The sequence below is a fragment of the Odocoileus virginianus genome, chromosome 4 (assembly GCF_023699985.2).
Source record: "Odocoileus virginianus isolate 20LAN1187 ecotype Illinois chromosome 4, Ovbor_1.2, whole genome shotgun sequence".
Lineage (NCBI taxonomy): Eukaryota > Metazoa > Chordata > Mammalia > Artiodactyla > Cervidae > Odocoileus > Odocoileus virginianus.
In genome coordinates, this window is record NC_069677.1 from 80,914,510 (window position 1) to 80,937,804 (window position 23,295).

The 23,295-nt window shown below is 48.7% G+C and overlaps 1 protein-coding gene and 1 long non-coding RNA gene across 3 annotated transcripts in view; one reads left to right on the forward strand and one right to left on the reverse strand.

Moving 5' to 3' along the window:
• Positions 1-6,330: 6,330 nt before the first annotated feature.
• Positions 6,331-8,102, reverse strand: LOC139034817 (uncharacterized). Its single transcript, XR_011487392.1, has 2 exons — positions 7,340-8,102; positions 6,331-7,205 (listed from the first exon to the last, which is right to left on the reverse strand). It is a non-coding gene; the product is annotated as an uncharacterized lncRNA (long non-coding RNA).
• A 14-nt stretch (positions 8,103-8,116) lies between these two features.
• The window catches only part of PKNOX1 (PBX/knotted 1 homeobox 1), a 45,068-nt gene continuing 29,889 nt past the window's right edge, over positions 8,117-23,295 (forward strand). For both annotated transcript variants that reach the window (XM_070466839.1, XM_070466840.1), the window contains exon 1: positions 8,117-8,224. The gene's annotated coding sequence lies outside the window, so the exon portion shown is untranslated. The remainder of the gene's footprint in view (positions 8,225-23,295) is intronic.

Genomic DNA, 23,295 nt, shown 5'->3' on the forward strand with positions numbered 1-23,295 from the left:
CAGAATCATGTCTGAGAAACAGAGCCATCCAACCAGCCAGAGAGACCAGTGGGGTTTGGTCTAACACTAGGAAAGGTTCATTGCTGTGGTGCTGGAGTCCACATGGCAACGAACCTGAAGGCAATGTCCTCATGTCAGGTGGAGAATCTATGTGAATGCTCCTCCATTATCCTGCTACACATCTCCACAAGGCCAGATTTTCTTCACAGACATCAACTGGAACCACACATTACAACAGACTGAACACAGAAGCGGACATGAGAATCCAGCTGTTTTCTATTAAGCTAGACATTAAAAAGATTTGCAGAAATATGAAGCATGCCACTGTTCTCACTAATCATTTTTTTAAAATAATGATTTTTCATAGAATACTATTTATCACTGAATCAGTTTATCAGGGAATCAGTTTCTTATTGTAAGTTTAAATAAATTAATAAAATGAGTTTAAAGCAGTCTCTTTGTTTTAATTTATAATACTGTATATTTTCATGAACCCCAAATCCAGCTGTAAAGTGTGACAGGGAAGGCTCTGGCTGGGAGAGTTCAGGGTGGTATAAAGTGATTCATTTCAACCCCTCTGGGAAACTTAACTTTAAACTTCCCAATTCCTCATTTTAGGAATTTCTTTTTATGATTATCTATAACCTCTTAAGTATTTCACAAGGTAGGAGAGGAGGGAAAGACAGCAAAGGAAATTTGAAAGCAAAGGAATCTTAAAAATCACTGCTACCACTTCTAATGGCCACTATCAAAAACAAGAAAATAATAACTTTTGGCAAAGACGTGGAGAAATTGCAGTCCTTTGGCCTTGCTGATGGGAATGTCAAATAATGTGGCCAGTGTAGAAAATGGTACAGCGATACCTCAAGCAATTAAAAATAAAATTACTATATGATCCGGCAATTCCACTTGTGAAACAAGTATCTGTACACCGTGTCCACACCAGCACTATTCACAGTAGCCACAGGGTGGACACAGTCCAAGTGTCCATTGACCGGTGAATGGATAAACAAGATGTGCTCTATTCTGACTATGAAATATTAGTCCACCTTAAAAAAGAAGAAACTGCTGTCACAAGCTACAACACGGAGGAATGCTGAAGATACGGAGCTCACTGAAATAAGCCAGGGACCTTCGAATGATGTTTAAATTGGATCACTCTTCATAGCAAAAGCAAAGAGAAGTTGAATTGTGCTTATTGGTTCCGTTTCTCAGACCAGGAAGTGGGCACACAGCCTGGCTGGGTGCTTTGGGCAGAGGTGGGTTGTGTCCATCCACCTCCCTGGACCCCCGACACCGGTGGCCAAGACTAGAACAAAGTGAGCTCAGCCCTGCAAACCTTTTGTTGGTATTGCTTCTGTACTTCATGGAGAAACAGATTTTCACATGCACGACATCACAGACCATGCCTCTTGACTGGGAACCTAATTTAGAAACTGGCCCGATCACAAAGGAAGCTGAGGAGGCAGCTGGGTTTGAAAAGTCGCTGGTTGCCAACAAGTGGCCAGGTCACTGTGTCACTGGCAGAAGAGTGGCCCGAGGAGGTCTGACAGGGTCCTGCTGTAAAGGTCACCACCCAGCTTTCATAGGGAGCAGCCAACTTCCCGAACTCGTGGTCGTTCTGAGCGGTGGGCAGTTGTCACGGTGCGACCGCGACGAGACCAGGGACAGATGATTGCTGTGAAATAGGAGCCGCAGGCAAAGCTTTGTGCCATGGGCACAGCTGTTCTGGGGCATGGCCGGGACAAAGCTCTTTCACTGGCAAATTTGTCAAAGGCTGTGCACACAGGGAAACGCCGGGAACTGCTACTGCTGTCCTCAGGGGGTGCTTCATGTTCTTTTTTTTTTTTAAACTGACCTCTACAGTTTTTGTAGCAAAAATCTAGGTGAAGATCCAGTATTACATTTAAGACTCTGGGTGCCTGAAAATGATAAGAAGAAAATCGGTTTCACAGCCTAAAAACATGAGTTTGTATCAGGGAACTTATTTATATAAAGAAGACTTAGTTTAAAAACTTGGTTAATAAAAGGTCAGGATAAAACTGGGAGGAAGTTGGCTTTTTGTAGTAGCAGCTGATATATCTCTCTCTGTGTGTATATATATATGTATATACATATATATATATATATATATATGACAGATTTTATTTTCTTAGGCTCCAAAATCACTGTGGATAGTGACTGCAGCCATGAAATTAAAGGACACTTGCTCCATGGAAGGAAAGCTATGACAAACCTAGACAGCATATTAAAAAGCAGAGATATTGCTCTGCTGATAAAAGTTCGTATAGTCAAAGCTATGCTTTCTCCAGTAGTCATGTACAGATGTGAGAGTTGGCCCATAAAGAAAGCTGAGCACTGAACTGATACTTTTGAATTGTGGTACTGGAGAAGACTCGAGAGTCTCTTAGACAGCAAGCAGATCAAACCAGTCAATCCTAAAGGAAATCAACCCTGAATATTCATTGGAAGGACTGATGCTGAAGCTCCAATACTTTGGCCACCTGACACAAAGAGCTGACACATTGGAAAAGACCCTGATGCTGGGAAAGGTTGAAGGCAAAAGGAGAAGCGGGTGTCAGAGGATGAAATGGTTAGGTAGCATCACTGACTCAATGTACACAAATTTGAGCAAACTCCGCGAGATAGTGATGGACAGGGAAGCCTGGTGTGCTGCAGCATATGGGATCACACAGAATTGGCAATGACTTAGTGACTGAACAACAACCATAAATATTTTGACTCCTGTTTCATAGTCTCGGCTTCATCTCAGGGGAACATGCCTGGCCAGAATGCAAGCCTGGGAGACAAGGTTCACCACAGTGTTCCCGCCGCGCCCCCACCCCCACCCCCACCCCCAGAATGCTTCCTCAATAGGCATTTTCCTGATGATCAAATTTTAAGTTATTGACAGAGAGTTATCCAAGTAAGCCGGATCATTACAAAATGGGGAAGACTGAGCCCATAGAAGTGCACAGTGAAAACACCACAAAGGCAGGAATCTGGGTGATATTTCTACAAGCCAAAGAACACCGAAGGCGACCAGTAAACCACCAGAAACTCAGGGAGAGCTGGGGTCACCTTTTCCCTTTCAGCCTTAGAAGGAACCAGCTCTGTCCACACCTTGACCTTGGACTCCTGGCCTCCAGACTTGAGAGAATAACTCTGTTGTTTAACCACATAGTCTGGAGCTTCCCTGGTGGCTGAGTGGTAAAGAAACCACCTGCCAACGCAGGAGACGCTGGTTCGATCTGGTCCGGGAAGATTCCATATGCTGCGGGGCAACTAAGCCCGTGTGTTGCAACTACTGAAGCCCATGCGCCCGTGCTCAGCAACAAGAGAAGTCACCCCAATGAGGAGCCTACGCTCCACAACTAGAGAATAGTCCCTGCTCACCCCATCTAGAGGAAAGCCCAAGCAGCAACACAGACCCAGCACAGCCAATAAATACAAACATACATGAAATTATTTAAGCACACGCACTCACACGGAGCCTGTGGCACTTTGTTACAGTAGCCCCAGCAAAGTAATACACTAGTGTATTACAAATGTAAGGAGACTGGGAACATGTGAAACGTTTGCTGGGCATCTCCAGTGGGAAACTCTGCTCTCTTTAGAGCGCAACCTCCTGGGTTTTCTGATTCCAGTTTTTCACTGTCTTTGAGCTATTCTACAGTCTAAGTTGTCCGGAATGGGTGGCGATGCAGATGTCCCTCTGTTGTGGACCATATGATGAAGGGACAACCCTCACCCCATGGTTCTCAAATCCTTCCACTCAAAGCCAGTTTTGCACAAATTGGTGATTCACACCAATATTCCAGCCTAGTTAGGTGTTTGTTCTTCGCATTTCCCTTTGAATAGGCTGTGACATCTTACTGTTTCCTCAATCAATCAATGAGCTCAGGAAGCTCTTTGCCGCCTGTTGATTGCATGTCTGCCTGAGAGTCATGATTCTGTCTTGGGCCAACATCATGCTTTAACACTGCCATAGCTTCCATTTCCCTGCTGCATTGGGCTGGGGTCCTCAAGGAGGCTGTGTCACAGGTGAGGGCAGTGTCTCCTACCCTCATCTTTTAGGGACTTCACTGTTGAACTGTCCTCTGGAGAAAATGGGGGCTCAAGCCTGAAGAACCATGGGCATCCGCATGTATGCTGGGGGCCTTCTTACACAGCTTACTGCCTCCTCTGCAGAATACCCTGAGAGATGCACGACCATCCCCATGGAAAGCAGGGAACTGGATCTCAGGGAGGTGAAGTGGTCTCATCCACATTCACATGACAAGTGGCAAAGCCACTTGTCCATACCCAGCACTGTAGACCGAAAGCCCAGGGCTCTCCTGACTACACCACAGTGTCTCTTTTACACAGAAAAGGAAATGCCACATGGGCAGGCTCTAAGATGGTCCTGGGAGATTCTCTCTCCCTGCTGTTTGTGTCTTCCTGGTTCCCCTTCACCTTGTATTTGGGCAGGACCTGAGACTTGCTTCTAACCAACAAAATAGACAAAGGTGATTGGAAGATGCTTCTGGGATTACTTTATACAACACCGCAACTTGTCTTCCACGCTGACTCTATTCCTTGCTGGCTTTCATGAAGCAAGCTGCTGGCTCCTCTTCTCCTCTCCGTCTCCTCTCTGAAGAGCTCCATGTGGCAAAGAAACTGAACAGGCCTCCAGCCAAGAACCAGCAAGGACCTGAGGCCCTCAGTCCATCTGCCCACAAATATGTGAGGTTGGAAATGGATCCTTCCCCAGTCAAGCCATGAAGTGAGACCACAGCCCTGGAGGCCACTTGTGACCTGCCCTGAGGCAGAGGACCCAATCAAGTCATGCCCAGATTCCCGACCCACAGAGACGATGAGATAATGTATGTTGTTTTCAGACACTAAGTTTGGGATAATTTGTTACAAAGCGATAGATAGCCAATACACCATGTATTAGAAGCACTGGTTCATTCATTCAACAAATATTTACTTGCCAGGTACTAGCACGGGTGCTTGGCATACATCAGTGAACAAAACAGAGTAAAATTCTTGGTCTTCAGGAGCTTAGATTCTATTATTTATGTGTGTGTACAGGGGCAGGTGTGGGATTGGAGGATAGACACAGTAAATAAGTTACATGGTTATGTGGTTGCATTGTACATTACATGTTAATAAGCTACATGGTTATACAGTTACATCATACCCTACATGTAAATAAGTTACATGGTTATACAGATACATCTTACCTTATATGTAAGTAAGCTACATTGTTATTCAGTTGTATCATACGTTACATGTAAATAAGTTACATGATTAAATAGCTACATTGCAAGCTACATGTATCTACAGAAGTACCATAGGAGGAGGAAGCAGGGTAGGGAATGGGTTGGGAGTTTGCAATTTTAAACCTCTTTTGAGAAAATGAAGTTGAGAAAGACTTCATGGTGTGAGAGAGAACCATGGAGATACCTTTGAGAAGAGGGCTTTAAGCACAGGAAATTAGTAGTGCAAAGGCCCTGAGGCTGAATCACACTTAGAGTGAGTTAGGAGCAGCTAAGAGGCTGGCTGGAACACAGCAGGTGAAGGGAAGAGTGGCAGGAGCTGAGGTCAGACGTATGGAGGGGAGAGGGACGGTAGAGACCTCACAGGCACTGCAAGGACTTCGCTTTTGCTCTAAATCAAATGGGGGACTCTTGGAGGGGTTGAGCATAGCAGTAATGTGGTCTGACACATTGCTGGTGACTTCCTGCTCACCTGTGCAAACTGAAGTGGCTTATTCTCTGCCATACTGGCTGCCTTGACAAGCCAAGAGACTCACCCTTATCTCTAGGGTTTTTTTTCCCCACTCATTTTTCTTACCAAAGCCCCAGATCCCAGCCATCCTCTAAAGATGGCCCCAATCCTGCCTCCCCATACCTCCTCCAGCTTTCAGCTTGCAATATCCCCTGCCAGTGCAGCACCATGCACCCCATCCTGGCTGCCATAGGCTTTGTGTACTGTCTCACATGCTCTGCCAGGCAGGTTTCAAGGCTCACCTTTCCCCTACATTCTCCCCCACCTTCTCCAGCTTGAGACAGAGCTGCACGGAGCGGGGCTCTGTCTGTCCCACTGGCACCTCAGCAGAGTTCTTTCTACCTTTTCCCATTGGTCCTGCAAAGCCCCTTCACCTGCCTGCCTGCTCCCACCTTCCCTCCTCCGCTCCTGGTTTCACAGCACCTGCTGTCATCCAGGTAGTTCTATGAACAATTATACGTGGCTTTTTATTTCATACACCTAAATGTGGTCCTTGAGGAAATAGTAGCAAGTCTTTAACAAAGAAATTGGGAAGAAAGTAGGCAGAAGCGCCTGTTGTGCACAAACCTTTCTTTATTGTTCGTAAACCACCCTCATGCCACCACTGGGGGGAAACCATGGGTGGAGGCAGAGGAAAGCAAAGTCCCCACTTCTACCTTATTTTCTTTTCCTAAAAAAAGGCCCCAGATGTGTGAGCCTCTGGGCCACAGTGTCACGGACGGCTTCCAGCCCTTTCTCCTCTGGAGACGGCCCATGAAGAAAAAGAAAGGAACGGCAGGCAGATCATGTGGGGGCCTGGGTAGAGGAGGCCAGGCGCAGAGGCCAGACAGGGGTGCAGGGCCTGGGTCTCAACTGCCTTGGGACTTGTTTCGGGCCATCAGGGGACGGCACACCCCCAGGCCTCACACACTGGATGGGAACCAGGGGAAAGCTTCAGTCCCAGGTGGGGAGAGACGGTGAGGCCAGCCAGGCCAGGGCTGCTTCAGGGTGTCTGTGAGCAGTGCCATCAGCTGGGGCCCCAGCCGGCTATAATAATCTCCTGTCCCTGCCTTAAAATTCTTAGTGACTCTTGAACAAGGGACCGTTCATTCTGACTTTGCACTGGGCCCTGCAAACACAGGTAGCTGGTCTGCACCACTGAATTGTAGGGGTCCCCTCCCTCCAACTCTCCACTGCTCAGTGGCTCATTGCACCCCAGCCCAGGCCCTGCTATCACAGCCTTCTCTCTGGAAAACGGAGTATTTCTGCAGGACCACGGAGACTGCCTGCAGCTTCATGGTGCTGGTGGGAGTCGTGAAGACTTAGGAGCGAAGTCCTTCCCAGTGGCTCCCAACTGAACCACCAGGCACCGTCCACGAGATCCAGTCCTGGGTCCCGGGGCAGCGCGCGAGCCCTTCTCCAGACAGAGATCCCACCGGGGAGGAAGGTTTCTGTAGAAATGGACAGCCGTTCAGGCCCCGTGCCTCTGCAGTAGGAAAGGCCTGGCCTTTTCCTTAACGTCCTGGAGGGCAAGGCCACCGGAGGGACCCGCGGGCCCGCTGCAGCACCGTGTTTGAAAGCCCACCTTGAGATACACCATACTTTCCGCGTCGCCCTAAGGGGTGCCACTTCACTGGCGGACGGGGCCTGCGTGGGCCACCGGAGGACAGGTGCCTGACTGCAGAGCGCGGGACCAGAGGCGAGCCTGCAGCGGTGGCTGGAGCCCAGACCGCGGCTGAGGGCGCCGGGGGTCAGGTTGGTGGCTGGGCACTGCCGCCGCTCTCGAGGCGCACGTGCGCAACCTCCGGGAAGAAAGCAGGGGACTGCCTCGGACCTGCACACAAAGGGGGCTCCGCGCAGAGTAGGGGCCTGGGCGCCAGACGCCCTCACGGCCCGGCCTCCGAGCACAGCCCGGGGCTGGCCTGCCCTGCATGGCCGGGGCGCGCGTTCAGGGCTCCTCCCACGGATGGTACGGCCCGCCGTCCCCTCCTGACCGTCGCAGATGGTTTCGCCTACCCAAGCCCGCTCCACACACCTCCCTGAGTCTCTGAGGAAAGAGCGGCGGGGGCGCGGCTACAGCAGGCCACGCCCCCAGCTGCATACTAGTGAGGCGGGGCTCGCGGCCGGCGGGGCCGGCCGCTCTTCGCGCCGCGGCGCAGCGGCTGGGGGCGGGTCCCGACTGCTAGGCGGGGGCGGGGCCGGCCGCCGCCCGCCCCCGGCGCACTCTCCGCCCCACGGCACTCAGGCCCCGCCTCCAGCCGCCGCGGCGCAGGGACGGGGCGGGGCCCTGGGCCCGCAGGCCCCGCCCTCCATGTGAATATTGATGCGGCGCGCGTCGGCGTCGCCCTCCTCCCATTGAGCGAGGCTGTGTCGCGTGGCCCAGCGTCGGCGTGACGGTTGGACGCGGGCGCGGCACTGCGGGTCCCGATTGCTGCAGCCGCTTGTCAGTGTGATGAAGATTGGCACCCAGGTAAGCTGTCACTCAACCGCTCCGCCGCCGCCGCCGCTCCGCCGCCCCGTCCCTATCAATCACGCCGGCCCGCCGGCGCCGCGGCCGCCGCCCCGCCGCCGCCGGCCGGGTCTCCGCGGGCAGCCGCCGCCCGGGAGGGCCGCGCCGGACCTGCCGCCCGGGGCAGGGGGCGGGGAGGGGGCGCGGGTGGGGGAGGGGAGCAGCGGCCGCGGGGAGGGGCGCTGAGGGCCGGGCCGGCGCGGGGGCGCGCCCCGCTTGTTTTTCGGTGTGGGCTTAGGGACGCGGAAATTTCTGGAAGGCTCCGCCGCCGCCGCCGCGCGGGGCCCGCGGCGAAGCGCGCGCTCCTAACCGTCCCTCTCGGAGCGCGGCGCGCGCCCCTGCGCGGGCGGGGCGGGGGGCGCGGGGGCGCGCGGCGGGGGCGGGGGCCGGGCTAAGGGGGCGCGCGGGGGCGGGGCGGGGAGCGGGCGCGCGTGAGGGCGGGGCCGGCGTCCGGGGCTCGGGGGCGGGGCCGGGCGGGGGCGCGCGGGGAGGACATTCGCGAGGCGGCGGCGGGGGTGCTCGGCAGCCGTGAGGCGGGGGCGTCGCGCTCCTCGGGCTTCCGCGGTCCGCGAGGCCCGGCGGCGGCCGGCAGGTCCCGGGTTGTTAGGGAATCCGGGGTGCTCTGGAACGAGTGACACAGGCGTCGCGGGTGGTAAACGGCCGACTAGAGCTAGAGGGTGGCGGTGTGGGGCCCGGCCTGGCTGCCCGCTGGCTCCCAGATTCCTTGAGGGAGAGGTCGGTCGTGAGTCACCTCAGGAGAGGCAGGGAAAGAGGAGTCTGCTTTATTTCAGCGCAGAGGCTGCTGGGACGCGGCGTTGTTAGTGGTTCAGAGGCTGGGCCCGTTAGGCTCTCCTTTGTGATGCATGACTCCTGAATCCGTCTTAGCGTGTGCTGCCCGGGTCGGAGTCCCGGGGTGAGGGCGGAAGGAGGATGCTAGGAAGGGGGAGGGGAATACCTGTAGTGACGCGAATGTGCATTTGGTAGCTTTTATCTCAGACCTGCGCCATCCAGGGTAGATTTGCCGTTTGCAAGGAGGTTGTGATGAACAGTTTTGACCCTAAGACTTAGTTTTCAGTAGAAACTACTAGTAGGGATACTTCCCACTTTATGCTAAATGAAACCCTCAGCTTTCGTTGGATATACTTGTATGATTTCTCCTGACTTGTTAAGAAAGGGCTTATGTACTTGCATAATATTTTATGCAGTTTTCTGAATACTGTGTGGAAAAATCGAAGTGAAATGTGAAAATTCTGCCAGTACGGTTGCTGGTGATGCTCTCAAATCTAGGTGTACGTGGGTTTGGAAGGTAGCCCACTGACTCCAATCTGCCTTTCATCGGTTTTTTCTTCACTTGCCCAGCGTGGAGAGAGGCGTGTGTTTCGTTTAGCACGGTTGTGGAATAGAGTTGTAGGACACAGGGCTTTCCGAAGGACCCTTCCTACTTCAGAAGATTACAAGTGGGGATTAGAATTGGTGAAATATGGTATGAAGCAGGACTGGAAAGGTGAGCATCCCGTGTTGACGATCTAAGTGCAGACACTAATGATACTGGGTATGGACGCTGTCCTCTAGGGCACAGGTCTGTGTCAGCGTGTTGTAACTTTAGGAAAGTACCACTTAGGATCAGTGAAAGGTACTGGGCGAATAGCAACATTCTAGCGTAACTTTCACTTTTGTTGCAAAGTAGTTGAGACTGTTTAGAAGAACGCTTTGAAACCTCTAGAGTGATGCAAATCATGCGCCCCAGGGGGCCTTTCCTGCCCGCCCCAGACCTCTGGAGGACTCCTCCTGGCACAAACGTTTTAGAAAAAATAAAAAAGGTTCAGGAAGAGAACCTATTATACTGAAATACAGTTATCAAAAATATTGAAGTAAACTTGTGATGAATTTCCTGACCTGGTTTTTAATAGCTCACATAGTAACAGATGGAACACCAGATCTAATTCTTTTTGAGTATTGATGAGTATAAGTGCCGGTTTGAGATTTTTGTACAGTACTAATGTTTTGTGGAAGTATCTGTGGTTTCTGTTGGTGAAGAAGTCACAGGTGCTGTGCAAATTCCAGGATTTTGTGACTACCTGTGGAATTGAATGAGTGCTAAATTTCAGCCAGACATTATAGAGATGTGATTTTTTTCTCCTTCAGGTTCAGAGACCAAGTTAAGAGCCTCTGCACTAGCGGTCGATTTGCTCTCAGCGCATTCCTTACTAGGAGTATATATGTGCTCTCCTTTTTCTTCCTCATAATGCTTGTGCTGAGGGCAAGGGTGATGAGGAAGTAAAAACAGCGCAGCTCGGGGAACCCAGCGCTGAACTGTCTGGGGTCATAGCGGGTGAGTCATTGGAGTAACTGTCTGACACCAGTAGTGATGACTCACACCTGGGATGGGTTGCAGTTCTGTCTTGTACAAGTTGTTTAGGAAAGTGGAGTATAGTGCTGAAAGTGTTCAGTTGAGAAATTGTTGGAATCGGCATTCAGGGACTGGGAGGCAGAGGCATTTGGTTGGAAAGACTTGGCTGTAGAGACTGTCAAACAAGGCCCCTGTGGCTGTACTGCCCACCTGGCCAGCGAAGGGTCAGGGTACCCTCGGCCGGCAGCTTGGTGTATCAGCCTCACTGGTTCACTCACTTTTTCTGGGAGGTTTGCAGACAGTGGGCCAGATGCTGGCCCAGCCACCTTCTTGTCTGATAAGGTGGTTTCAGACTCTGTGTGTGGAAGCTCTATGGCTCTGAGGTCACTTCTGGGGACCTGTGGAGGGGACAGAGTAGCTGCTTCATTCCATCGCAGCTTCCTTGGGGGAAAGTCCTCCCTCCAGCTCTTCTAGAATTTTGAAAAGTGCTGATGGGTCAGGTTTCAGGACTGAGGGCCTGTGCACTGGTGAATGTTTTCAGTTCCCATTGTCTTGAGCCTTCCCTTCATTGTTAGGATTCACTCCTCCGGACAGGTCCAGCCAGCAGCCCCCCAGCCCTCCCTTCCCCTTAGGGTGGCCTGCCCAGTGTGGGATCATGCACTCATGCACTCCTGTCTGAGGATTATTCTACTCAGGGTGACCTTGCCACCCCACAGGTGTGTGTCATTTGGTGTAGCCTCCGGCCTTGCAGAGTCTTGTTGGGGAGAGGCCGCAGGGCACATGGTGGGAAAGGCCTCTGGCGTTTGTGTCTTTGATGCCCGGCTGCCGTACTCAGGCCCCAGGGTGGCAGGCAGCAGGCTGACTTTACTGGCAGGTCACACAGGAATAAGGGAGAAAGGAACCTAGTGGAGTCCAACGACCAAGGTAGTGCTGGGCCTGGAGGTGGATGGAGTTGCAGCTTGGGGCCTGGTGGGATCTGGCTGCCACCCCGGTCTTGACCTTCCCGGCTTGCTCTTCCCTTGTTGATCTCAACTGTCTGCTGCTCCTGCACACTCTCTGCCATGTGTTCTCTGCTCCTCAACTCTGCCTGCCTCATCCTCTCCTGTTCTCACACACCCTGCTCACCCCAGAGACAGGTGACAGTTGTCTCGCCCTCCACCATGTCTCCCAGGTGCCCACCTGGTCCCCAAGCTCTCCCCAAGGAGGGGTGGGCTTTTGCCAGCTCACAGCCATCCCCTTTCCACAGGGCCTGCAATAGGGTGGGTTACTTGGAAGGGACTGTAGGTGGTAGGGATTGTGATTGCAGTTTTCAACAGTCTTGTTGGATTTGCAGAAAGAATGCCTTCATGAAAGCTTGGCAAACCCTCAGTATATGCTATACTATAGCTGAGACATTTTATCAAGGTTTTAATTTTTTTTGCTTTAAAAAATCAAATTTAATTTTGTGTTATTATAAATTCATTTATGTGTTTTTGCAAAGTATCTTTTTAAAAACAAGTTCACAGTTTATTGCTGCATAAATGAAACACCCCTGTGATCCTCTGGGGCAGGGGTTCAGAACTGGGCCCCTGTTAGCTTTTGGAGCTGGGTACTTGTCCTGTGCGTTGTAGGATTTTAGCAGATGCCAGCGGGACCCCCACCAACAGGTGTAACAACCAAAAATGTCTTCAGATAGTGCCAAGCATTTGCTGGGGGACAAAAATTCCCCCTGGTTGAGAAGTAATGCCCTGGAACAGCATTTTCCAAACCACCTTGTATGGAGCCCGAGTTTAATGGGATAGGCATAACTTTTTACATATTCATCAGTGCAGCTATTTTGAGTTGTATTTTTAGTCAGTGTTATGTGTATTTTCATGTATTTACGCAGTTGACATGTTTCTCATTTTCAGCGTTTATCTACGATCTTATGCCCTTCTGTGATTCTGGTTTTGAGTATGTGTGGCTGTCCCTGCTGGTGTAGAGCCTTTCAAGCATGTGGGTCTTGTTTCCTGTGTTTATTTGATCATCCTCTGGCCTGCGATGCTGAGTGCCAACCGGATTAGGACAGGGACAGGACTGCCAGGCCCATGTCTACAGTGCTGTGTCCCTGAGCTCAGACAGTGCCCTCGGGAGAAAGATGGTACTATGACATAACCCTTGCTTTGAAGGGTTGGGGTTCCTATTGAACCTAAAACATACTCATTGACCATTAATAGCAAGTATATCATGAAAGTTTTGAATGTCAGTTTTTACTGATGACAGTGGTAGTCATGGTTTTAAAAACAAAGCTGTGATGTGAGTTTAAATTCTACCAGCTGTGATAGGCCATTCAGCTCAGAATTTACTGAAACGGATTCTGAAACCATTAAACACCTTTGTTGTTGAAATTTTGCTGTGTCTCTCGTGAACATGTGCAGTTGGCTGGGAAATACTTTTTTGGGCTACATTTTGTTTTGACAGGATTTAACATCTGTGATTTTATTTGAATATTATATTAAACTTCAAGTGGTGCCTCTCAAAACCTTGCTTGAAAAATAAAGTGATCTCTTGACAAACATTCCACTCAGAGTGAGTTCTTGACTGACCATCTCGCTGGGGAGGGACGTGAAGGCGGATGGAAGGGAGGAGGGGCCGCCCGACGGGGTGGGAGGGGGGTCAGGCGGCTGCTTCTCTAGCTGCAGCCACAGCCCTTTCCATAGAGGAATGAAGACTGATGGCGCTGTAGTGACACAGCTGCTATCCTCCAAGGGTCTTGGAAAAGGTCTCCTTTTTAGAATATAGAATTCTGACAGTTTTTTTTGTGGTCCTTAACAGCTGTCTCAGCTTTATTAATACACCGGTTCGGTTTAGAGAAGGATCATCAGTTCCGCACCCCCACTCCCAGCCCCGGTCTAAAGGTGTGGTTTGTACTGTCTCTCCATCCTCTTCTGGCTTCGTTGCCAGCTCTCAGAGCCGCTAAAACTGAAATTACCCCAGAATTTCCTGCGTTTCTGTGTGGATGGAATTGATCCTGCTCTTAGAGCAGCTTCGGAGAGGCTGAGGACCCTCCCTGCTGGGAAACCTGAGCCTCTGGTGGGTGGGCCTGGCAACCTGGAAGGGAGGGAGCTGCCGGACACCACAGCACGTGTGTGGATTAAATGAAAAGTGCAAGAGACTGCATCACTGAGGCTGAGTTAGAGCACGTTGTAGCTGGGGTTAGAGTATAATGTGTCTTTTGGGACAGCTAAACTCTAGGCCTGGGGTTGGTAAGCGACAGGCCTGTGTGCCGTGTCCCACTGTGGCCCATTTTGTACAGTCCTGGAACCGTCCATGGTATACTGCAGAGGAAAAAGACGTGATAGAGGCTGTGTGGCCTGCAAAGCCACACACAGTTAGCAGGGGGCCCTCTTCAGTGCTACCCTGAAACCCGTAGGTCTGGATCTAAATGGATCAAACAGTGTTAACTGTTGGGGAATATGACTAATAAAAGGGGAAAGGTTGGGTATTTTCTCTCACTGGACTCAACCTTGTGATGACCAGTACATAGTGTGATGGGTGTCAACACAGAGCCTATGTAAATAGCTCTTAACTCTTGATTAGAATCTAAAGGGATCCATGGGAATAAATGCTGGAAGCCTAAATCTAGAAACCTGTTTAGTGGGTAGTTCCCAATGCCTTCTTGCTCTTTGATTTTTCTGTTTGCTATCTGAGCACCAAGAATTCCTGCTCTCCGATGAAGTCAGTGTAGAGTGTCGAGTTCTCTCTCCTGGGTGCCCCTGCCTTGCCCAGAAGCCCCTGTTCTGAGACCCCAGATGCCAGAGGGCTCTACGTCGCCAGCTCCAGAGCTCCTGGCTGGAAAGCAGGCCAGCCAGGCTCCTGCGTGCCTGGAACCCAGGCTGGGGACAGGCCTGGAGCCTCATTCCGGCCCGACCAGGGCCCTTACTGGTCTTTGGCTCATCGCGGCCTCTTTCTTTCTAGAATCTTTTTTATTCCCCTTGATCTTCACATCTTTTTGGGTGATTCTTATGTGAAAGGAATGAAAACAGGAGATGGGAGTAATCCTCAACTCTTTTTGAGTACTTTTCTGAGATTTGCTTTCTTATGGACCCTTTTGACTTGACTGGATAATGTTTATTTTTTTATTTTTGGCCATGCTGTGTGGCATGTGGGATCATAGTTCCCAGACTAGAGATCAAACGCCATGCCCCTGCAGTGGACGTTCGGAGTCTTAACCACTGGACCACCAGGGAGGTCCCCAGATAATGTTTAGTTAACTTGCCTGAGGACTTCCTTTGCCTTTTATTTATTTAGATGTTTATTTCTCAGTTTCTTCATCTTTTTTTTTTCTTTTTGAAGCTTATTCATTTATTTGGCTGCATTGAGTCTTAGTTGTGGCATGGGGGATCTTTGCTGCACGGACTCCCTAGTTGAGGAACAGGCCTTAAGTTGCTCCAGGGCATGTGGGATATTAGTTCCCTGACCAGTGATTGGACCTGCATCCCTTGCATTGCAAGGCAGATTCTTAACCACTGGACCACCTGGGAAGTCCGTATTTCTCAGTTTCAGTTTTAATGTTAGTCCAGCATATCCTGGGACTTCCTTGGTGGCTCTGATGGTAAAGAATCTGGTAATGAATCAGTGCAGGAGACCCAGGTTGGATCCCTGGGTTGGGAAGATCCCCTGGAGAAGGGAATGGCTACCCACTCCAGTATTCTTGCCTGGAGAATCCCATGGACAGAGGAGCCTGGCGGGCTACAGTCCATGGAGTCACAGAGTTGGACACAGCTGAGTGACTGACACTTTCATTTTCCAGTATATCCCAAGACTATAACCTGTAACTATTTTAAACTTTAAAAATCTCTCCATCTTTAGGTATGTTATTTTTCCTGTTCTTTTTTTAAAAAAGATTTTCTATGTAAATTCCAAGTGGAGAATTCAACTGTTGAATTTGATACATGGAGCGAAATACATATTATGGAATATTCCCAGTATTTCTGCCATCGAAACTTAAAGGAATGCTTTTCTAATGTAATTTTCTCATAAATAATATGAAGGTGATGATTATAGTGCAGACAAAACATTTAAATATTTTCTCCTTTTAGCTAAAATGTCATTAAAATAATCTGAATTCTTGTCTAGACAAGTCAGAATAACCCACTGTTCAAAACTAGTTACTGTAAGGTGCTTTGCTAAGTTTGACTTGGTCCCCCATTAGAAGGAGGCATGGTTGTTAGCTCAGTGTTGCTGAACAAATAGAATATCAAATATACATGTGCATGGGTATAAATGGTATTAGACAGGTTACATACATGTCATTCATGAGAATGAAGCATTATAGTCAGGTAAACCCCAGATTATAAGTGTAACCTTTAAATGCCCTGAAATTCATGTCAAAGGTTTAAACAACTATCCTGAAATGGCCCTAGACACATTAGCTTTCCCAGACTGCTGTGTGCTCACTGCCAGCGCCAAGTCCCTGCAGTTCAGGAGCACAAATTCAGGTGTGGGGTGAGGACGCACGTTGCCGTTTCGCCGATGGATGGAGTGAGGCTTGTTCTAGAAGCAGGTTGGGGTGTAGGTATCAGTGTTGAGGTGGTGTGAGGGAGCTAGTAGGAGACTGAAGGTAGAATATGTGACTCCCAGGTACCCGAGGGGAGAGTGGAACAAAGAGTTTCGTCATCTCAACAAAAAGAAATTCAGGAAAAAGAGGAGAATGAGGAGGTTTGCTTGGTGTGTTAAAAAGCAAACAATGTAAGATGGCATGAACAAGCCCAGAAACAGCAAATAATGTAACAGGGTTAGCCCTCCCAAGTGATAAAAACTCCAGATTTAGTAGAAAAGTGAAATCTAGCTGATGCAGTATGTAAGCGACCCATCTAAAGCTAAAACAAGAAGGTGAGAAACAAGAGATAGAAAACTGTCAGTCCTACAGAAAGAAAGGTTTAGCAATAACAGTGTCAACTGAACTCAAGGCAAAAGCATGAGAAGAGCAGTTCTTTCTATCATAAGCTAATGTATCAAGAATGTATCAATGTATCAAGAATGTATCAAAATATAGAAAAATCGGAAGGTTGATCCAAGTTGGAGAAGTCAGCAAGCCACAAACCAGATTAGACCAGAGAGAAGAGAAAGTGTGGAGGGGCTTCTTAACTCAGTGCCACGTGGTTCTCTGTGGGTGCTGTCCTGAGCTCTGTAGCAGGGTGAGCGGCGTCCCCAGCCTCTTCCCACTGGGACAAGCAGAATGTTAATGGAAGTTGCCAAACGTCCCTTGGGGGCCAGAGTCGCCCCCAGTAGAAGAACCGCTGATAGAAAGGATTTAAACTCTAGAACTGAGGGATGTACAGAAATTAGTGCCCAACAAACCTAAAGTATAGATTCTCAGTTACACAGAACATTGAACAAAAACCAGCCACATATTAGGCCACAAAGAAAAATCCCTAGTTTCGAAAAGTTAATTCTATAGACCAGATTCTCAGACCACAGTGCAACCTAGACAGAACCTAAAGAGTGAAAGGAGAGCTAAAAATATCCACCTGAAAATGCTAGGACCCCCTTCTTTATAATGCTGGTTAAAGAGGAGATCAGTGTTCATCCTGTAAATGAAAGACAGCAAGACTACTGAACACTACACATGGGATGAGGCAAAAACAGCTGTTAGGAGGAAGAAAGTGCATAGACTTAACCATTTATTAGAGAACAAGAAAAATAAATGAATTCAGCTTTCAACTCAAGAAACCAGGAAAATAAAGTTAAGGCAAATCTATTTTTGCTTTTTGCAAATCTGATTAAGAGGAAATGAGAACATAGTCTTTAAAAGGGATGTGGCTATGGATATGAAAATTTTACAAATAAGAACATGCATATACAATTTGATGGTGGTAAATTTTGAAGAGCTGTGAGTGGTACATAAAGAAGGCATAAATGACCAGAATTGACCTTGGAGGGAGAAAACTTGCACAGACCAGCAACTTTAGATGAGATGGAGAAGGTAGTCAAGATTTATCTTTTTGGACTTCTCTGGTGGTCCAGTGGTTAAGAATCTGCCTGCCAATGCAGGGGACTCAGGTTCGTCCCTGGTCTGGGAAGGTCCCACATGTGGCAAAACAACAGCCCGTGCACCATAGCTACGAAGCCTGCACCCGAGGCCTGAGCTCCAACAGAGATGCCACTGCAAGAAGAAGCCTGCACACCGCAACGGAAAAGTAGCCCCTGGTCGCTGCAACTAGAGCAAGCGCACACATAGCAGCAAAGAGCCAGTGCAGCCATAAATAAAGTTTAAAAAATAAAAAAGATTTAGCTTTTAAAAGAGGCACTGGGGTGAGTTACAGCAAGCTTTCATGAAACAGGTAATTCCTGTGTTAAATGAAGCAACCATTCACTAAACAAAGTTACTGTGCACCTGCTGTGCACCAGACATTGTGATGGTGGTGGGACGTGTTGTGGTTTAGTCACTCAGTCTATCTGACTCTTTGTGAGCCCCATGGACTATAGCCCACCAGGCTCCTCTGTCCAGGGGATTTCCCAAGCAAGAATACCGGAGTAGGTTGCCATTTCCTCTTCCAGGGGATCCTCCCAACTCAGGGATCGAACCCACATCTCTGGCATTGGCAAGCGAATTCTTTACCACCTAGGAGTCATCTGGGAAGCCCCAAGGTCTTTGTTGCCCAGCATTTTAACTTAGATGCTCACAGGTAGTGTATTCCTTCATGTGCTGTTAACATGCTCTGGCTCCAGTATGTATTTCCTATAGGTATTGATGAGCAGGGAGGAAGAGTCCCTTTCCTCCTCAGGAATGTGTGGTGGGATATTCTGGAGATGTATGACTGCACACCTTGACTGCTGTTGGGAGATGCCACTTGGACACTCAGCACCAGGTCTGCACTTTCTTTAGACTCACTAGTGTGTGCAGAGTTAGGTTTGTGCAGCATTGAACACTGCATGACTGAAGGGTTGTTCTGTGTACCTTCTTCATCCATTCTCTTAGTGTTTCCCATTTTGAATGACACAGTAAGTCATAGATTGAATTGATGAAATTAATATTTGTAGGCATCAAAGTTGTCAGATTGTCAAATACTCTCTTGATTTCCTTGGGAGTTCTATAGTTATCTTAGAAACAGTTGCTTTAACAGATAGACTGCCAGTTATCTTGCCAGCAAAACTGGGTTTATTCAGGATCAACAATTGCAACTTCAGGTCTGCAACCACCTGGATCCCGGGCAAGTCCCTGGCTGGCCAGGAGAGGAGAACTCTTTTTAAAAGGGGAAGGGGAGGTTGGGAGAGCTGGAGTTAACAGAGTCCACTGGAGGAATCCAGGGTTCATCTAGTGGCTTCTCTTTGCTGGGTTGGGTCACTGCCTCACTGGCTGAACTCTAGGAAGTGGGGAGAAGAGTCTGTCCATTTCTTGTCTGGCTGTCCCTGCTGTCAGGACATGAGAGTACCACTGCTGGCCTCCTGACTCTGTTTCATTGAGGTTTCTGTTTACTGATTTTCACAAAACGAAGTCTGTTGTGCTCTCAGAAATAGCACGTAGAGGGAAAGGCCGGGCCTGGCAGTCAGACTTTCAGAGGCGCTCAGCCTCATGAGCAGGAGGAGGCCAGGCAGGGCTGCAGAGACTGGCAAGTGTCCTGGTCCCTACTGGTCCTGGGTCTCTGGCCAGGAGTTTGGAAAGGGTGTGGTGGGAGTGACCTGTCTCTGCCCTACAGGTTGGGGTCCTCAGCTAGGAGGCCTGGGAGGCCCCAGAGTGGCTTGGTGTCTGAGGGCTGGAGTCTTGGGGAGGGATTTTCTCAAATCGGAAAGTTGGTGCAGGCTGTCAGCAGGGCTGTGAGGTGGGCTGTGGATCACTGCACCTCTGGGTGGACGTTCCCTGTGGCCTGGGCTTCCTCATGGCGGGGGAGGTGGGGTTCTGGTTAGTCAGACTTCTTACTTGGCGGGGGTTGAGGTGACGCTCGGGGCTCTAGGAGTGAGTGACCCAGTGAGGATGGTGAGAGCTGCCGCGGGCCTGGACTCACACAGCCTCACTTTGGATGCTGTCTCACGCATGCCTCCCAGTGAGTCATACGGTCGGGTTTAAGAGGAGGGGACCGAGACCCTCTTCTAGGGAGGGAGGCGTGTCAGAGTGTGGGGATGTGTTGTAAAGTGCTTGTGCAGGTCTGGACACAGGTAGACCCTGGGAAGATACTGCCTGCCTTGTCTTCCCTCCCTCCCTCCCCAAGCCCCGTGGGGACAGTGAAGACGGTCTCTCCTGGGACCAGTGCTCAGTGTGTGTTGTGTGGGTTACGTAAGCAGGAGGCTGACACGGAGCTCTGACCTTGTGGGGCTTCTGCTTGGCCAGCCCAGGTCCCCGAGATTCCACATGCCCGAGGCTGAGTGGGAGCATGTGGTTGACCACCACAGCGCCTGTGGGCCGCACCGGCACCCCGGGTTCACTAGCACTTTGCAGGCATTGATTGAGATCAGAGAGATTTTTGTAAACGCTTCAAGATTCCAAAGCTTTTTGCATCTTTGGTACTTTTCCTTCCAGCCCCGGCAGGTCTGATGTCTCATTCCTGCTGCTCCACTGCCTATTTACCTGTTCTTGTACCGTTATCACTTCTTTGCTGTTACTGTGGCCTTGCAGGATAGATTGACATTTTTTTAGTTTCTCAAAAGAAGAAGAAAACAGGAATATTGATTGGGATTTTATCTACATGTGCTGAGAAAAACCAGTAGACTCTTCATAAATGGATTAGAAATGTTGATAGGTATTAGGTTAGCCTGCAGACTGGGGGCATTTCTTACCCAGCAGTCCACCAGAAAGAATAGTGACAATGAGATACTTTTGACAGTAGCAAGAAAAACGGTGAAATGTTTCAGGATTAATTACCCAGGAGTACAGAAGACCTCCACAGAGAAGAACAGCAGCTAATAAAGGAGGTGGGAGAGAACCACATGCTCACGGTGCTCACAGATGTCTCTTCTTCCCAAATTAGTCCTGGACCCTCTTTCACACGGTTGTGAAGTTGTCTCTTGACAGCAGGGGCCGTGTCTGGTTTGCTGCCCCATCCCCAGCGTTGAAAACAGAGCGTGGCTCAGAGAAGACTTTCAGCAGATGTTTGTGGGCTGCACGAAGGCCCAGCCATGTGCCCAGCAGACTCTGTGCCCTGCTTTTCCTCCTGACAGCACCATGAGCCTATTTCTGTGGACTTAACCTTCATGTCCGTGATTGGATTGATGGTCGGGACCACTGTGGATTCTACCATTGCCCTGTGGCTGATGTGTAGGTTCTGTTTCCATTTTTTATTAATGTGGATAAAACACATCATTTCCACCTGGCTTTCTTGCCATGAGTTTTTTATTTTCATTTATTTATTTTTAAATTGAAGGATAATTGCTTTTACAGAATTTTGCTGTTTCCTGTCAAACCTCAACATGAATGAGCCATAGGTGTACATATGATCCCTTGCTCTTTAACCTCCCTCCCATCTCCCTCCCCTCTAGATTGATACAGAGCCCCTGTTTGAGATTCCTGAGTCAGAGAGCAAACTCCCGTTGGCTAACTATTTACATATGGTAATGTAAGTTTCTGTGTTACACTTTCCATACATCTCACCCTCTCCTCCCCTCTCCCCATGTCCATAAGTCTATTTGCTATGTCTGTTTCTCCATTGCTGCCCTATAAATAAATTCTTCAGTACCCTATTTCTAGATTCCGTGTACATGTGTTAGAATATGGTATTTATCTTTCTCTTTCTGATTTACTTCACTCTGTATAATAGGCTCTAGGTTCATCCACCTCATTAGAACTGACATTTGTATTCCTTTTTATGGCTGAGTAATATTCCATTGTGTATTTGTACCACAACTTCTTTATCTATTCATCTGTCAATGGATATCTAGGTTGCCTCCATGTTCTAGCTATTGTAAATAGTGCTGCAATGAACAATGGGATACATTTCTATGAGTTTTTAATGCCCTTTGAAATGAAGTTTAGAGCATAGAAGAGTTTATTTGAGAGTATTTTAAAATCAACATTTATGGACTTCCTTGGTGGCTCAGTGGTAAAGAATCCACCTGCCAATGCAGGAGACACAGATTCAATCCCTGATCCGGAAAGATACCCACATGCCTCAGAGCAACTAAGCCATGTGCCGCAACTGCTGGGCCTGTGCTCTAAATGGCAGCTGCTGAAGCCCAAGCGCCAAAGAGCCCCTGCTCCGCAACAAGAGGAGCCACCGCAATACGAAGCCTGCACACAACTAGAGAGTAGCCCCCACTCGCTCCGACTAGAGAAAAACCTGCACAGCAATGAAGACGCATCACAGCCGATAAACAAATAAAATTACTTTTAAAAATAAAAAATAAAATCAATGTTTATTAAGGCTACAGGCCTGTTTTTTTCTCTATGCTTTTCTGTACAATTTTTATTATTCTCTTTATAAGTTTAGTCGGTTTTGATATTTCACCCGTAAGACAGCCTTTGATCAATTCAAGATGATCAGACTGCATGTACCATTTTTACATATACCATGTACCCACATACAACTTTAATCTCTTTATGCAGCTTGAAAACCTAGTGTTTTAATAGAGACTTTTTCATTTTAAGCATCTTAACTATCTGATTAAATAAAACTTTCTCAAGTAGATGTAGTCACTCAAAATCTCACATGTGGCAAGTCTCAAGTTATCATACTTGCCAAGCCTTCTACCAGGAAGTGGCTTCCATGGGATGAGGAACTTGATTTTGTTTACTGCTGTACCCTGGGGACCTAGAATAGTCCCTGGCAGTCAGTAAACTTGCATAAGGGAAGAAATGTTTGCACTCTTAGTAAATTTCTCATACCTTTTCACTAAAAAAGAAATGTGTAAAATCAGTAACTCAGTTACACCTTTTAAATTGAAATCAAAGCTGATGTCTAAGATTAATTTGCCAAGTTTTCTTAAATACTGCAAACAACTTAAGTGCCAAATACAAAGATTATTCTTTGAAGCCAAACACAATAATATCAAAATCTAAATCTCCCTGAGGGCTGAGAGACACCACTAAGGCAATAGGGAAGTCATCTCAGGCGTGTTGATGTTGTCATCTGGGGGTATCATGTGGGCTGGGATCTGGGGAGCTGGGGTGCTGCCAAGCTGGGGCCTCCTTTAATACACATGCTGCACCTCTTCTTCCGGTTCCTGTGGACTGAGCCAGTTCAGACCTTCCCATCTGCTTTGAGCAGGAAGGTCTTGTCCACCTGGTGGGGCTTGGCCACTCTGTCTACCTCTGGTTCTTCCCTAATTTGTCAGTTGTCCTGGACTAGAATGCTCAGAAATGTTAAAATGCCTGTTAGATTTGGCTCACATTTCGTACTTTTGTCTGCCTTCAAGGTCACAACACTAATGCTGTCTTCTTAGCTGACTTTGAGAAGATTGTAACTTTTTTTTAATAGGTGACCATAGCAGGCTGCAGTCTATAGTGTTGCAAAGAGTTGGACGTGACTAAAGTGACTTAGTATGTATACATATGGTCGGGGCTTCTCTGGTGGCTCAGTGGTAAAGAATCTGCATGCCAATACAGGAGACGTGGGTTTGGTCACTGGTTCGGGAAGATCCTCTGGAGAAGGAAATGGCAACCCATCCAGTATTCTTACTGGGACATCTCATGGACAGAAGAGCCTAGTGGGCTACAGTCCATGGGGTCACAAAGAATTGGTCATGAATTAGTGATTGAGCATGCCCTTCAAATACATATGGTCAGATTGCT